The sequence below is a fragment of the Tauraco erythrolophus genome, chromosome 4 (assembly GCF_009769465.1).
Source record: "Tauraco erythrolophus isolate bTauEry1 chromosome 4, bTauEry1.pri, whole genome shotgun sequence".
Lineage (NCBI taxonomy): Eukaryota > Metazoa > Chordata > Aves > Musophagiformes > Musophagidae > Tauraco > Tauraco erythrolophus.
Window position 1 is genome coordinate 12,992,861 of NC_141468.1, and position 16,918 is coordinate 13,009,778.

Consider the following 16,918-nt stretch of genomic DNA (forward strand, 5'->3'; position numbering starts at 1 on the left):
CTTATTAAAGATGTTGCTTTTCGTTACTTACCTATACTTTTAAGGATATATATATTTAGTTTATATATTGAACATGCTTACATATGTTCAAATATAGGTGTTATACGTATCTAAATATATTTATTTAATATGCTGCTGTGTATATATAAATAAAACACATTTATGCATATTTGTACATTTTTCTATATATCTTTATATAGAATATATAAAAATATATGTGTATATCCAGAAGGAGAAATATATACATCTATATGTGAATTTCTGTATTTTTATATAGGAAAACTTCCCGGCAAAAAGGAAATGGAGCCAAACAGTAGGTTTCAGAAAATGGCAACCAGTCCCTCACCGAGCAATGAGAAAACATTTTGGGTATGAGCCGTGCACGGCGGCTGCTGTGTGTGCAGGGGACGGAGCTCCCTCGGTGCCGTACCTCCCCAGCGCTGCCGGTGGCACGCTGGGCAGTGCCCCTGCCAGCTCCAACCCGAGCTGTGCTGTGCCAGCCCTGCCTGGCAGTTCTTCCCAGAGGCTAGTCTGTGCTCTGGTAGGAGCCCTTGGCACCTTTGGTGTGCAAAGTAAGCATTCTCGTTATTTAGCCCTCTCAGCAAAGTTTTCCGCAGCTTTCAAAGCTTTAATTTGCTTAATTTTACTTTACAGATATTACCCGACTCTATTATGTGCCCCATCCCTGGAGGTGTTCAAGGCCAGGTTGGATGAGGCTTTGGGCAACCTGTTGTAATGGAGGGTTTCCCTGCCCACGGCAGGGGGGTTGGAAGTAGATGATCTTTGAGGACCCTTGCAACTCTAACCATTCTATGATTCTATTAAGTGCTCCTGCAGCAGTCCGATCGCTGAAATTGCTGCTGTCAATTGTGTTGCTTTCTTCTTTATCCTCAGTGTCTGTCTGTGGGTTAACCCGGGATGCTCCACAGCAGTTAATGGAAGCATTTATTAATGCTCTGTGGTTACTGTGCATCATTTGCTCTCCAGCTCTTGATCAAGACAGGAAAATTAAGAAGCATATTCCAGCCCCTGGTTTATGTTCCTCACTGGACATGCCTGAACTGCAAATCCTGCTTTAGCTGAATGTTGATGTGTTTTGTACAGACTATAACACTGCCAAGAGGAAATGTTATTTTTGTAGTCCAATAGTAAGGAAACTTTCCAGTTACATGAAGGAAGTGGATTCACCTCAAACAGACAATTATATGAAGTTGTTTGCTTGAACTGTACATGCATATAGTCACAGCAGGGGTGCAGAATATTGGGTGTAAACTAGGCTCTTCTTCCTCTTTTTTTTTTTTTCTCTTCTTTGTAGTAAAGAAAGAATTCACCTTGAATTTGCTGCTTAACATCTAGAAAGTGGACAGAGCTGCAAATCCCCAAAGGAGATACCCATGTCCACCTAGCCCAGATTTAGCAACCAGTGTCGTTCATGAGTACAGTGGCTCTCCTGCTGCTGTATTACATTGCTACTTTTTCCTTTGTGCAATAAATATGTTAGCTTTTTTTCATCTAGGATGTTGTTGGCTACTAAACATTTTCATGTGTTTAGAAAACCATTAGGCAAAGGTAAAGAAGAAACCCACTGGGGAACTACTGAATGCAAAGGCACCTGGAAATCCCTAAAGTACAAATTACTAGAGATTGGGAGCTATTTGCCCTGATCTTATGCATTTTATGACTGCTGCTGTCCAGTGTCAGAGAAAGGGTCCCAGGCCAGACAAGTAGGTATGACAGTATTCATCACAGAAAAACAACCAGCATCATATTTATTTGCTTTGCAGTGCTGCATTCACACACAGCAGTACTGTTTACTGCAGCATCTTAGTTTTCATCGGCATTGCGATCCGATGAAAATGAGCTGTAATTCCTGATTTGGTGTGATTTATCATGCTGTTTGATACTTTGTTTCTGCATGATCACAAGGAAAAGCTTGTTGAAGTGAGGAGATGACACAAAAGATGTGTGAGGTACTGGGTAACCAGCATCTGGGAGTCTTACTGCCTGCTTGGAATGTATCCGGGTACTATCAGTCCTTGCAAACAATGTGGGCCGGATTTATGTTGACATAAAACCCATGTGAAACTCCTCAGATTCAAGCAAATTTCAGGTATTGACGTGGAGGGATTGTTAGAGCTTGAAATTCAAAGAAAAATTTAACAAGATGAACACATAAGCAGATAACGAGAGAAATAATTGCATGAACTTTTCTGTGCCCAAGCACAAGATTTTTCAATTTTGGGTTTTGTGTCCATCCTTAACTAAAGATATGCATTTGCTTCATGCATTACATGTAAGTATCTCAAATACATTCTCATGTAGTTGGACTGCACAGCCAACATTTCTTTCAGTATCCAGGAAATTTTAAGTAGGTTTACGCTGTTATATTGGTTTCTGCTTGACTTACACATACAATACACTTCAGACTCAGTGCATGGCTTACGTTCTTTAGTAAAACCAAAATATTTCATATATGACCAAAACCAGAGCATTATGGCCTAACTGGAAGTTTCATTTTAAGTAATTTGTATTTCTTCATCTCTCTACCAGCTCTATGATCCTAGTTCATCCTCAAGTTTTCCTAACAGACGATCGTGTGTGCACGTGTGTTACACATCTGGATTTATAAGCATGAGCTTGAAATGAGATTCAAATATATGTAAGACTCAGTAAAGCTATGTGACAAGCAGAAGCATCTCTTGATAAACAGAGCTTTAAGCTCACAGTGTGCTCAAATATTTCCCTATTCTTCTGAATCTTTTACGACTTCATTGCTGCCTAGGTGGGAAGTGGAGGCTTTTTATGACTTGAAGTGGAAAATCCTGAAAGCGTTCCAAATCATAATTTTATTTTAAGAGTTTTTGCACAGAGAAAGTCTGTATACAAAGGCTGTAATATGAATGAGAATTTTCAATGCTGTTCCAACTTGCAAGAAAATAGAGAAGTCTGTATGGCATGAGGAAAAAGTAGAATCTTCTGAAAAACAGACTCTGATTTCAACATTATTAAGCAATATAAATACCCATTGTAAAAATATAAAATGCTCAAGAGATGGAATATTTCCAACAAGTATCAAGGCAAATTGCTTCTGTGATACCTCTGTCAGGAAGTGGGTCAAGATCGTACACGTGCTGTCTCCTGCTGAGATGATCACTAGCAAAGAGATTTTGAAATAGTTTAATGTCTTTGGTTGATTCCACACATCGAAGTTGCAGAACAGTTTGCATTGTCAGTATGGCTATACAATTACATTAGCCATGTTTGTTCCACAGTATCTCAGATGTTTTGAGACCCTAATTTGTGAAGTTATTTCTATTCAGATTATTCTAGTTCATCCTTAGGAAGAAGTTCCCTGTCTTCCATGGGAAGACATGTCCATTAAAAACTTACCAAACTGTCCTTTACTTCCCCTGTAAGAAAGTTCTTTCTGGATGAGATCAACTAATAGCAGATCTGAATTTGTCGATTAAAACTTGTGGGATTTTATGGAAAAATATAATTAATCTTTGTTTTTTATCTTTTATAGTGCATTGCAGGCAATCATTCCTATGGAGTTCAGCTATTGTGTGAATGTAGGGCAAGTGTAAATCTCCCCAGTAAACAACAGGGGATTTAAAGAATTGTTCCACCATTTTACATAAAATTAGTACGAATGTAAATATATTTTCTAGCAGGAATATTTTGGCCATAACCAAAGGTATAAATAAAGAAGAAAGATTTTAAATGTCATTCTGATTTATCACGTTCTAAAACCACAATGGATCTATGAACAAGCAAATGCTCAGATAACCTGCTATTCTTTCCCACAGCAATATTGAGCTTGCCAGGACAGAAACATAATACAACCTCAATCTGCTAGGAAGTCTGGTCATAGCAGCAATAGAACATAGCACCTATGCACTTACATTTTGGTAAAATGAATAAACCTGTGCGTTAATAAATTAGTAAAAAGCAAATCAAGTGCCTGAAAACCTGTGAGAAAATGGGGAACAAGATCTCCTGGATAACAGCATGGAAATCATTCACCCAACTGTACAGACAATACACAAAATTACCTTCAAAATTCTTCTGCTGATTTATGTACAATTTATTTAAGCTTGTTATTAATGATATGTCAGATATATGTCTTACTTCGGAAGGCGGTGGAGGCTGGTGATCCTCTCTGGGCATTAGAAGTTCTACCAATTGGATTTCCATGTTTCTTTTGTATAATAAAGTGTATGAATGTTAATAGCCCTCAAGTGCATCTGCTAGCTGGCATCTACAAAGTTCATCAGGAGCAGTTAAACTTTTTTGTCTCAGGTGGGATGGTACAACATTCCCCCTGATTTTCAAGAGCCATTTGTCAAAGACAACATCTACTGCCACACGAATATCAGCCAAGGTCATTTTTTGATCTAGTACTCTGTCACATCCATTGATTTTCTAACTTCTACCACCTTTCCACAGCATCCTCTGGAAACAGCCTTTTTCATTTTCCTTCACAATGTTCATAGCCGTACCTAATTCACGTTTCCAGAAGCTATATCACAGGAAGATCGTTCACATCCTCCTACTTTGCAAATGAACAGGAAATTCTCCCGTCAACGCCTGGGGAAGACATACCTAATAACTTCCATTAGTACTAATAGAAGTTGCCAGCATGGATCTCTGTGCATTTTATTGAGAGTGCAGACTTCAAATTGGACTCAAATGTTTTCATTTATTTTTAATTGTGTAAGTAAACCCATCCAAAATTCCAATGGAGGATTTGCTTCCTTTCTAAAACTGTCTGGATGAAATGTTAGCACTGTTCTAAGGGAATAAAAAATGAGTCAATATTGCTCATAAGAAGCCAGGTACTTTCCAATAATAAGAACTATAAAAGCACACTTCAGTGCAAAAAAAAAGAAAAAAGAAAGAAAAAAGAATGGGAAAATGCTGTTAGAACTATAGAAAACTTCTGCTTTTAAATTAGGATATTAATTATTAAAGATGAGTGCTCCAGCTTTAATTTGCACTGTTCCACACTTCAGTATAATCTGACCTGCAATAAAGAATATGTTTTTCTGGCTAATATAAAATGTTCTTGTCAACAAACGTGTTGCTACCATGATGACTGAAACGCATCACCTCAGTTATGCCCTCCAAACTATATCTTCTTGACAGAGTGATGTCATTGTCACACTTCCCAATTGTTTTGATTCACTCAGTGTCCCTCGTTTTACATCGGAATTGGACTGTCAGCACAGTGAAATGGCTGGTGTGATACAGATGGTTTGTCAGGGAGAGACATTCTGCAGACACAAGAAGCAAGGAAATTCATTGAATGGTGTTGTCATGAGTAGTGGAAAAACTGTTTTTTGGGGTCTTTTTACTTGCTAATTTATACAAGGATTTCCAGAAATACCAAAGTAATTGGCAGAACAACAAATTACCTGAAAAATTTAGGACATGTCTTTGAAGACCCAGACTATTCTCTGCATCTGAAAACTTTTTTTGAAAAGTAAAGCAGCAATACAAATAACCACATCAATGCATGTCAGCAAATCACCTACAGCTAGCATTTAAGATTTAGAAACTGAGATGATATAACAAATAATTTAAATCATTTACTCTTCCTTTTCATTAGCAACATCAGCCCTTCCCACTGATCAGAATGATGTTATGCTGTTTCCTGCCATGTTTTTGGAGGGGTAACCGAGAGCGATGTTTGTGCTGGCAGATCAATTGTTAAAGTCTTTGCAAGGGGCTCAGATGAAGAAGAAAGCTGAAAATTTAATCCAAATAAGAACAAGAAAACCCATTATGGTCAACCTGAAAATGCATTAAATGAAGATGGGTTTGGCCCAATGCTCTATAATTAAAGAGTTGCGGGCTTTCAATCAGAGAAAAATGTCATCTCGTTCACTTATTAGGTGCCAGAATAACTTAGCTTCATTTCATGGTTCTTGCACATAAATTGCACTTAGATTGATCGGTATGGAGAAGTTCCTCAGTGTTGTACATAGCGATTTATGTCACAGCAATTCCTTTGGGTTCTAAGGAGAAATAGAGCCATCCTAGCTGAAATATAATCACTGGGTATACCATGACTATGCTACACCAGTCACCTTCGTTTTCAGGTGCATGCTACGTGGTTGGGAAGTGCCGGGGAACATAGGCAAGCAAATTGTTCACAAAAGTTTCTTTCTTTCTCATTGATCAATGGAAAGTAGAGTCTCACATTCACAGTTCCTATTGAGATGTGAGAGGAGCGGGGATGCGTTATTTATTGTTAGCGTCATTGTGGGAAGACGAAGGCAAACAGATGGGATTTAGTGTTTTGACATTAAGCTCATTAGATCTGATATGATTTTTCTGTCTTAAGAAGGCATCTCTATGGTCAAACCTAGTCTGCCAAAATAAGCTTTCATCAGTCTTGTCAGTGGTACACACCTAAATCTCACACGTAGGCATGGGTAGACTCCTTCTCAAAGGAGATTCCAAGGTTCTTGCAGAAATTCCTTTGAAAACAAAGCTATTTATGTTGCAGTTCCTATGCAGGAATTAAAGAACTAAAATTTGAGCAATCAAGTCTGAAAATTATGTACAAAATCTCCAGTTGTTGCAAACCCTTTTAATGTATCTTGAACATCTCCAGTGCTATGTTCTGCAATTACTGTGAAAGTGCCTGGTTACCACAAGATAAGCTGCCAACAAAGATTTTTGTTGTAACAGTGTGTCATAAACGAGACAACGGATCCAGAATATAGTGAAAATCTGACATGTGAAACTCAGGCAGAATAGCTAGGAGAAAATATGGCATCTTAGCTGTGTCTTCAGGGAAAAAGGTGCCACAAACTTCTAATGTTGAGTTATATCACTTAGAGAGTTGAGTTGACATCAGTCAGTCCAGCCATCTACCTCAGATGAAATCCAGAGCAGATAAAAGTTGGAAGCCAAATTTTCTGTAGAGTCAATATTAAGAAATAATTACCCCTCAAAAGACAACTAAGTTCCTCCAAATCTCATTCTTAAATCCAAGCTGAGTCAATAGCTCTGTATAATCTTTCAGCTATTGAAAAAGTTCATGAGAGGTATTTGGGGATCTCAGTCTTGGATAAAGACACTATTCCTTAGCTTTAACCCCTGCAAAATATCCCAAAACAAGAAAGGGTAATAATGTCCACAGTCTATACAGACTCCTGTGTAAGACCTCCTTAGTAATGTTGAAGACATGGTTATGGCATCTGACAGATCACGGACATATTTTTTGTTAAAGTAAGTTCTGGGATAATACACAAAGTAAAGTCATATTCCTTTACTTAACATTCCAAACAGAGATTTTTACGGTTCATTATAAATCATTAATTTCATCAGTATAGGTTTTAAATGGCCAATATATTCCCCTACTTGCTTAAACTCTGATTTTTTCTCTTTCACATGTTGATCTTGGGATTGATCTGCTTTTCTTCAAAGAGCCAAAATTCTGATTAAACAATGATTTATTGAAAATTATCATTATCATTTATTGATCCATATTCTCGAAAAATTACACAAATTGAGTTGAGTTCAAATACTGTCACTTCTTTTTACACTGAGATCTCCAAACTTATTTTCATTTCTTTTGAATTAGCTACTTAACAGATTAAGTATCACTGTTGCAGTAAAGATGTCAGAATGTAGCTGATCATTTCTTGGTTGCTTTGTGTAAAATGAATACTTGATGTTATCTTTTGTGAACAATACAATTATATCCCATAGTTTCCATTTAGTTTCTTATTAGTCTCTCTCTAAACTATTTTGTGGACTCTGCTTTGGCAAAGTCCATAAAAGGATTTTAAGTGATTTTGCCACTGAAATGAAAAAATAAGAATATCATCCCTGGTGATATTCACTTCAGAAAGTAAAATGGGAGAAACATGAATATTCTGGTATTAAAATACAGTCTAATAATTGAAGCCCAGGTTAAGCACTTTCACAGAGGAATCAAAATGTGTAAGCTGCTGAGCTGTGGGCAGGTACTCCTGCCTCACCCATTGTGTAGGAGTGGTCCTCAAAGACCTGCCACATTGACAGTATGTCTAAGAAAGTAAGTGGTAAGGAAATCTTTACTGCACACTCTGCTTGACCACTTAGAGCACTGGCTGCCAGTCTGCCTCAGAACAGATGCGGAACAATTATCTTGCCAGAGCAGATCTGGAGGGAAGTGATGATCGAGTGAAGTCCTGACTCCCGGATGGCACTAGCAGGCACAACAGCCTCTGTCCCCTGGAAACGTTCTTTAAATAGGAGAACAAGATTTGGGCCATTTGTAAAGAATTTTCACTTGATCTGCTTTTGCGCTGTGAGTTCAGCAGTTCTAGAGGACATCTAGGCATCTGTGCAGCACGTGTGTGTGTATTGCAGCACAGGAAATCCCTGCCAGAAATGTGATGACCAGTTCCTGCCTTCTTCCATCAATTTACAAACATTATGGAGAAAGTCACAGATTTGGTGGATTAGGAAAATGTCTTCGAGTTATATATTATTTCAAAATGAGATGTAGGGAGATTTTTGCCTTACTCTGGAATATCTCACTGTCACACATGGTGACGGACTACTGATGTGACTCCTTCCAGACTAGCTTGCAGTTTGGCCCTATTTATTTCCACTATCAGCAAGTCTCAAAAAGTGTTGTCTTCCATAAATTTATTTTTAATGTGAGCACAGATAATATCCCTTTTACCTCTAGATCTCCTCTTCGGAATTTTCTTGAAATTCTTGGAGAATGAGCCACTGAACTTGGAAATGAAAAATTAGTGTGCTATGATTCAGAACAGAGTGTCTCAGTGCACATCTTCTGTCTCAATACTCCTGCTTGTTTTCATAACCTACACTTGAAGTCTCCCTAGGCTGCAAGACAAGAGCAGCACATTTCTTTTTTTATTTGCCCTTTACCCTAACTGGGCCCCTACAGAGAACGTGTAAGAGATGTGTAGTGTGGATATTTTTCATAAACAAGTTGCACAATTTTGTCGGTTAGATTGATTTCCAATGCCTTCAGAATCAGAACCATCACTCACTGCAACTTCCTCTTACGTTTTTTTCTTGTAAATCTGCTCATAAAATGTCTCTTCAAAAAGAGCTAAAAGAGATTACATTCCCAAGCTCTATCAGATTGTATCTAAAATAAGGAAATTAATATGGCTCTGGTGCACCATTTCAGTCTTTAAAAGAAAAAAGTACCAGAATTACTTATCTGCTACAAGAAACAACACAAGTACTTGTAGATGCTTCCAAGCGACAGTGGAGAAAGAGTCGAGTGCAATCTGCAAATCTTTGCCTGTAGACAACTTCAACACAATTTTTGGATGGATGTTTGAGTTGCAGAGAACAGTGTTCAGTGCAAATGATACCTGTGACATTATATTCAAAGAATGATACACATTAGGAGCTGGTAGATAGCTAGTAGATAGATCTGTATGCTATCTGCCCAGGTCTAGGCAAATGCTGACTTGTGGATACAAATGAATACGGGTGGACATTTACCAGCTGTCTTGAGAGTTTACAAGAAAAATTATGACCGTGTCCTGTGGTACATTTCATGACTATCGGTGATTATAGCTTCAATTTGCATTTGCAAAATTATGATGGTCTGAGGTAATACTTCACGTCTAAAGGGAAGTGCAGTCCGAACTAGCAGACACTGGTTTAGGATCCAGACTCTGTGATTTGGCAATGGTTTTTGCACAATCAGATGATATTTTTTAAGCTATTTTTCAAAAGATTGGAACAATATAATTGCACAGCCATTGCAAACATTTTCAAAAGTTTTAAAAATAAATCCCAAGAAAGAGGATGAAGAGATTTCACTATGTTCAAGCCAACACTGAAAAATGTATGTAGACAGACTTCACAGAGACAATGAATATCTTTAATGGTAGTTGTGAAATACTTGGAGATACAGGATTCACTGAAAAATGTTTTTTTCTCCTTTGTCTTCTCTATGCTGGCTTCCTTCCAAACAAGCAAATCTTTTGATAATGGCGATTTGTTTGAAGTGTCATTTATTATGACTTGCAAGGGTCTTCCCAAAGTCTCCAGATAGAACAGGAATAAAGCTTACATACGTGTCATTAAAACGGGCAGAAATAGTTGGAAGGGCTAGAAGGTATCCTCTATAAAAATATTTTACAGGTATCTGAGTTTGCAGTCAGTTTACTGTCTTGTTTCTTATCAGCAAATCGTAAAGAGAAAACAGCTTTCACAATGGCTACCTTTAAAACAGTGTTACTGACTAAAGTAAATTAAGTTTAAAATAGCCATTTAGTGACTTTCACAGTAAAATGGTAATGAACAATAATATATTCTTCAGAGTATGCATGCTTTGGGTAAATACATCTACTACAGTATTTCACCTATTAAAATTGAGCAATTCAATCAGCCTGCTTGGTTGGATTGATGGCAACATCTGGTACAGGAGCCTGCTGGTCTGTTTAAGACTGTGAATAAGTTTGCTTTCTCTTTTGTCTGTCTTTGGATGGCTTATGCTGTTCTAATTAGATAGCTCTGGTAAGTGTTGAACTCTCTGATTGTGTATGTAAATATATTAATCACCTTGGTGCAAGTATGTTCCCTTTTAAAATAGTGTCAGGTAGTGAACATTAAGCTTGTACCAAACAATTTTGTATTATTACATACTGCAGATTCAGCTTTCAAGCAGCCCGAGGCTTTACAATAGCCTCGATACAATTTGTTTAGCCTGAGAAAGGATATGCAACCCAGATTACACCAGGCTGTGCATGGTCAACATCTGAGAATTAGACTGAGAGCTTGAAGAATGTCTCCTATGCTCCACCCTAGGTCCCACAGGAACAAGTAGGTTCCAAGATTTCCAAGGGAAGGATGAAATTTGTGCAGAAACTTTCTTCTGTCTTTGTTTTTTTTTCCCTTCTGTGATATAAATATGTGAGTTATACCTTAATGCAAAGGATTCCCCTTTATCCTGACCATTGCTTGAAAGCCAAGGAGTCAAGTCAGATGGTGCTTGTGGTGAAACCTCAAATAGTGAAGAAAAGTCCTGTGATTTGGGTGTCTGAATGTGAGATAGATGACAGACTTCCACCTCAACAGACATCTAGGGGTGAGTCTGTTCCTTGGAAAGAGTGGCTTGAGAATGGAAGTGGGAAGGCACAGCTAACCTCAGAACTTCATTCAGATTTAAGACATTTCCAACTAGAACTAAAAGTTCATCACACCCTTCATATAGTTGCATTATTTAATTGCTTCCTGTAGCAACTTACATGAAACAGTCACAATGATGATAAGCAGTTTGGTTGTCTGTAAACCAAGGACTCACTCTCAATCTGTCCACTGCTAATACAATATGAGATCCAAGCTGTGTGTAGAAGTTTCACACATCTTTAAGGGACTACAGTGTGCTGAAAATTAATTATGAGCGAGGGTTAAAGTATAGCCAAGCTGAATGCAGATTCTCACCAGACTGTGGGCAAAAGATATCATAATAAGCACTTTTCATGACAGGATTAATGATGATTACTGAATATCACAAGTAGAAATCAACTCAATTGGTTACTACTGAGGTATATCATGAAACGGGATCTTAATTCTAATAATAGAAAAATCAATGGGAAAAGTCATCTTTCACATTTCACATTTCATTTCTCCTCTTAAATCCCACGGACAGAGATGATCTGATGAATCCCTAGAGTAACTCCACTGGCTTTGTGAAGATGCACAAAGCATAATGGAACATTCACTGGAACAGGTTGCCCAGAGAGGTGGTGGATGCTCCATCCCTGGAGATGTTCAAGGCCAGGTTGGACAAGGCCCTGAGCAACCTGATCTAGTTGGAGATATCCCTGTTCCTTGCAGGGGGGTTGGACTAGATGACCTTTGAAGGTCCCTTCCAGCCCTAACCATTCTATGATTCTATGATTCTATGATAATACAGCTCAGAACGCCGAGATGGCAAAACTAAAAATGAACTATGTGAATGGGAGAGTTCTCTTTCCTGATCAATCACGCTGCAAACGAATGGAGTGTAAGCTTTACCTGTCATTCATTCAGTGACCTGGTGTTGGTAAAACCCTGTGTGGACAGGTCTCAGCTTCCAGCCCAGCTTCTGTTTACCAGTAAATGAAACGTAAAGCTCTGGAATCACCTTTCCCTTGAATCTCTGTCGTAAAGCAACTGGGTTTGTTATACGCTGAGATTAAAACCAGAGCCATCACTAGTTCAACTTCATTTAACTCCTGTAAATGATTGTCATCAGTGTGTCTAACACGATACAATGCAAACAAGTTATTCAGTTATTCAAGTCGTTTCCCTAGACCTTATTGCTCAGGCAGAGCGCTTTCGCAAGCGGCAAGTGCCCGAAGACAGCGCGTTGTCTGATATTGCAGCTATAGCAGATATCGAATGTGCTGCTATATACATGTCCTTTCAGGCTGCTGGCGTTTCAGTTCCTGCACTGTGCAGGCTGGCAAGGATTTCTTCAGGCGACAGACATGGAACTGCAGCTCTAAGCCAGTTAATAAACTTGTCGGACCCCACTAGATTTGTCTTATGCTGTGCCTATGCTCTGCTGTCTAAAGCTGGCAACATACTTTGATTTAGAATCATAGAATCATAGAATAGTTTGGGTTGGAAGGGACCTCAGAGATCATCTAGTTCCAGCCCCCCTGCCATGGGCAGGGACACCCTCCACTACACTACACCAGGTTGCTCAAAGCCTCATCCAACCTGGCCTTGAACACTTCCATTGATTTGCGCAATATTGATATTTTGTTTTAATATCTAGTTTCACAGAACTAAAAATTCGACAGAGGTGTATTTATTTACAAGGCATAAAATTGTCATAAGCTCAACAGCCATTAAACAAAAACAGATTCAGCATCACTTTCATGGTCAGAGTATGTTTTTATTCAATGCGATAGGAACATGTGGTTAAGAATAAGAATATTTTTACTAACATATTATATACAGAGAAGTTTTAGATAATTTGGTTTATTCTTTTTGCATCTTTATGCATCTGAACATTAAAAATTAATTTAATGTCCCATGAAGTTTTAGTGATTTTTCAGTCTTTCTATGTAGACATATATTCAATTACAAGAAATATTTTGATTTTCAATTTATTTATGATGACTGAACACTTATTTTTAAATGTAGTCCACTAAAAAGGAAAGGTACAACTAAACCCAAATATTCAGGCGTAACTCAAAAAACAGCCTCTTTGAATATAGGAAAATTTTAAATTTGAAAGTTCTTTTCATTATGTGAGGATTGAAATGGATTTTTGATTATTTCTGAATTTTCTGTAACACTTTTTAAAAATATTTATCCATTTTTGGTAAAACATTCAATGTAAATGGAAAATCTTTGAGGCTAGTTTTTAATTTTTTTTTAGAAAAAAAAAAGAAAAAATTTGACTCAGATGCAAATTTTAATGAAGTTGGCTGCTTTTCCATAAACTGTCATTTTAAAATAAAGCATATGGTTTCTCTGCAATTTTCATTCATCTGTCAGAAACACTTAGTGTAAGTAGCAGAAGGCAAACTATCCAATTGCTATTAATTCATTTTAGAGCTCAGCAAATATTTGGGTTTTCTATGTGAACAACCACAGAGACACTTTTTGTATTGCAAATATTTGCTCACTTTCACCACATTAATAAATTAAAATACTTAGATTTTGTAAAACAAAATACCTTCATCTTATAAAATTTAGTCAGTAAGTTAATTAAAAGCAAAAAAAAAGGGCTTATTTTAATTGTTTGGCAATGGAAGATCACATAGTGTGATGGGTAAGTAGTGGAGCTCAAGGAGAACACATTAATATTAACTAGACAGTGCAGCAGAGGATAGGTTAATTAAAGAATAAAGAAGAATCAGTCTTCCCAACTCAGAGTTGCTGTCAGCTTTTGTAAGTTAAGCAGAGTCATGCATGCTAAAGAAATGGACGTCAGACCTCTGATGAAACGCCCTCTGCTTCTGGAAGTGATGTCAGCGTTTCAGACCTCTGTCCAGCAATGCCTTTAACAGCACTGTATGGGAACCTGATAAATAATGGCAGGGCAGTTCTGTACAGCAAAATAACATGTTCACCTGCAAATTCACATTTCAGTCACACCTGCAGGAAGGAAGGATTGAATTTTAGAAGGTAGTGAATCAGAAAAACATTTTAATTATCAATAAGGTCTATGTTTTCAGTGTGATGTAGTGGCTAATACAGTCTTTGGATGCATAGACATGTCTACCCAGTAAGGCATGCCCAAGCCATCCGTCAGAGCGGGGAGCAGTGCGTCTGTCTCAGGGCAGTGCTCCACGCAGACTAATCAGTCTTGCTGAGAAGTGACACAGCCTGCAGCTCTGCTGTCTTAAACCCACAGGAAAACAACAAGTCTTGGAAAAAAAAGTACCCAACTTGCTGCTCTTGTAGACAGTATTAGAGAAATCTGATGAAATATCATAGATGTTCTGTGGCCTCTGTTCAACTTAGCAAAGATGAAGATGAATGATTCAGCTGTGGTGTACCAGCACCAACTCCCAGCCAGCATCACTCACTATTGCCGGGCACCTGTCGGACACAGTAAGATTTCCGATCACCGCGCTGCTTTGACTACACCTGATACACGCACGAGAAATGCATATGAAACCAGAGTGGTAGCCAGCTCCACCTACATTTTTTAGGTGTCTACAATATAGGTGTTTATAGACCAGTCAGGTTTATCAGCCTTCAGTACAGCTAATGAAGACCTAGTTGATGCAGTCAATGAGACAGGACTCAGTTGCCTAAATATGGATATCGAATGGCATTGGAGATGCCCTGGAGGATGTCATGTATCTACACAGGGCTGAGCTACATGACCCTGTATCAGAGGGAGACCAGTGCCTTGCTGCAGCAGCAGCAGAAGGATGTGCAGGTTGGCCCACAGCATCTAACTGAGGCTAGACACTGATATTTTGGCAGCTGAATGTTGCCGCTAGAGAGTTATTTTTCTTTTCTGAGAACAGACACCTACATTGGGAAGCTGAAAAGCTCTCTGGATTCACTATGTTTATAGATTTCTATTGTGTATAATTGTCTAAACCTATCACACACCTAGGCACCAACTCTGTAACACCGCAATTCGGTGTCTAAATCTGGAGCCTCTTTTCTGACAATTAAAAAGACATGGGTTATGTACTGGATGTTGCAGCCTACACATTCCTGAGGCACAGTGACACTACTGTTTTCCAAAGGGCTGTCTCGTTTGCAGAAATTAATTTTGAGAATGTAAATTTCGTTTTTCCTGAGACTTTCCAAAATACTGATTTTCAAGGGATGATCCCAGGGATGGAAAATTTCAGCATATGGGTAGATAAAGAATTTGCAGGTGTGTGAATGCAGGGTATTAATGCAGCAAGCACAGCTTTGCTGCAGTCTCCCTCTGAAACTCCCGATTTTATGGACATTTGCGCTTTGACTCACACCTGCAAAGCAAATCTGTCTAATCCGTGTTCCAGAGGCAAATGACCTGAGACACGTCAAATGAAGTTTATCAATCACAATCACTAAGGCCAAATCTATTTCATGCAGTGGAGCAGCATACAGAGATTTAAGGGAGCGCAGGTCCGAGCGAGGAGCCAGCAGAGCGTGCAACACCTTGCAACTATGCCAACTTGGATCTGGAATTAATAGAGTTCATTTATGTGTAGCTGTTGGCAGGATTTAGCTAAGGAAAAGCTGAGGAGCAGAACCGAGCAAGGCTTGCTGTACAGATTTAAGCCCTCTCTGTGCTACTCAACACTTCTGAAGCCAGGGTTGCTGTCCCTGTCCCTCTCTGCAGTGAGCCAGCAGCAGAGCTGGTGAGGAACCAAAGCTGGAGCCTCCACACCCCTGTCCCACGGAGTGCTATAACCTCCCATTAAAATATGAGGCAGATAACAGAAAATCTGGTCACCTGCATACAGAAAGATGAAAATGTCACTGTCATAAAAAATTCACTGTAAGAGGCAAGGGATTATCAGGTATTTTGTGTTCCCTCTGGCAACATGCTGATAAAAAAAAGCCTAGGATCCCAATTCTATCTCAAATAACTGTTTTTTTTTCCCGCTCCATATATTTGAGTTTGCTTTATGAGGTAACTAAGAAAGATATAATTTTAAATTTATAAAATGCTGAGCTTGTGATTAAAAGTAGTGGCTCCAAAATCATAAGATTCCTTAGTGTGCACCAAGATATTTTCGGATTTTTTTTTCAGCTCATTTGAATGCTTTTTTACCCCCTATTTCCCCTTTTGGAAGATGGGAAAAATAAATACACCTACTTTATTCAATGAGAATTGTAAAACAAAGTGCAAAAAAATCCTGCTGTTTGCAGGTACTTCAAATAGACAAACTTGAAAAGAAGTAAAATAACACTTTGAGGAATCCAATTTACATTTTCTATCAAAAACAAAGATTCAGTGTCAGGTGAAATGACACATTAACCAATCCAAACTGCCTATTAGTAATACAGTCAATGTAGAACACACTTACATTCATAGTTCTGTTTCACTAATACAAAAAATTTTTACATGTTTTCCCTATTTAATTCCCTTTTACTCTTGGTCTCGTCACCTAGAACGTCATTGACAACCTACAATATATGGTTAAAATGTTGTCTTTCCGTTTCTCACAGACAAAAGCCCCGTCTGTAGCAGATGCCTGAGGCAAGTCTTGATAGGTTACAAGGCTGCACCAGACATTAAATGGGTACCTGGCAAGCTTAGAGAAATCTGCCATTTGCAGAGTCTGTTTCAGGCTAATAGCCAGGAAATCTCCTGGCCCAGGCGTAAGGCAGAGATAACAAAGAAGCTTCCCACAACAAGCCCTCAGAAACGGCACGCAGGGGCTTACACGCCTTGGCAGGCTTTGCAGTGGAATGTGGAGGGAGGAGATAAATTCTGGGCCTTTTGGATACTCTGAGA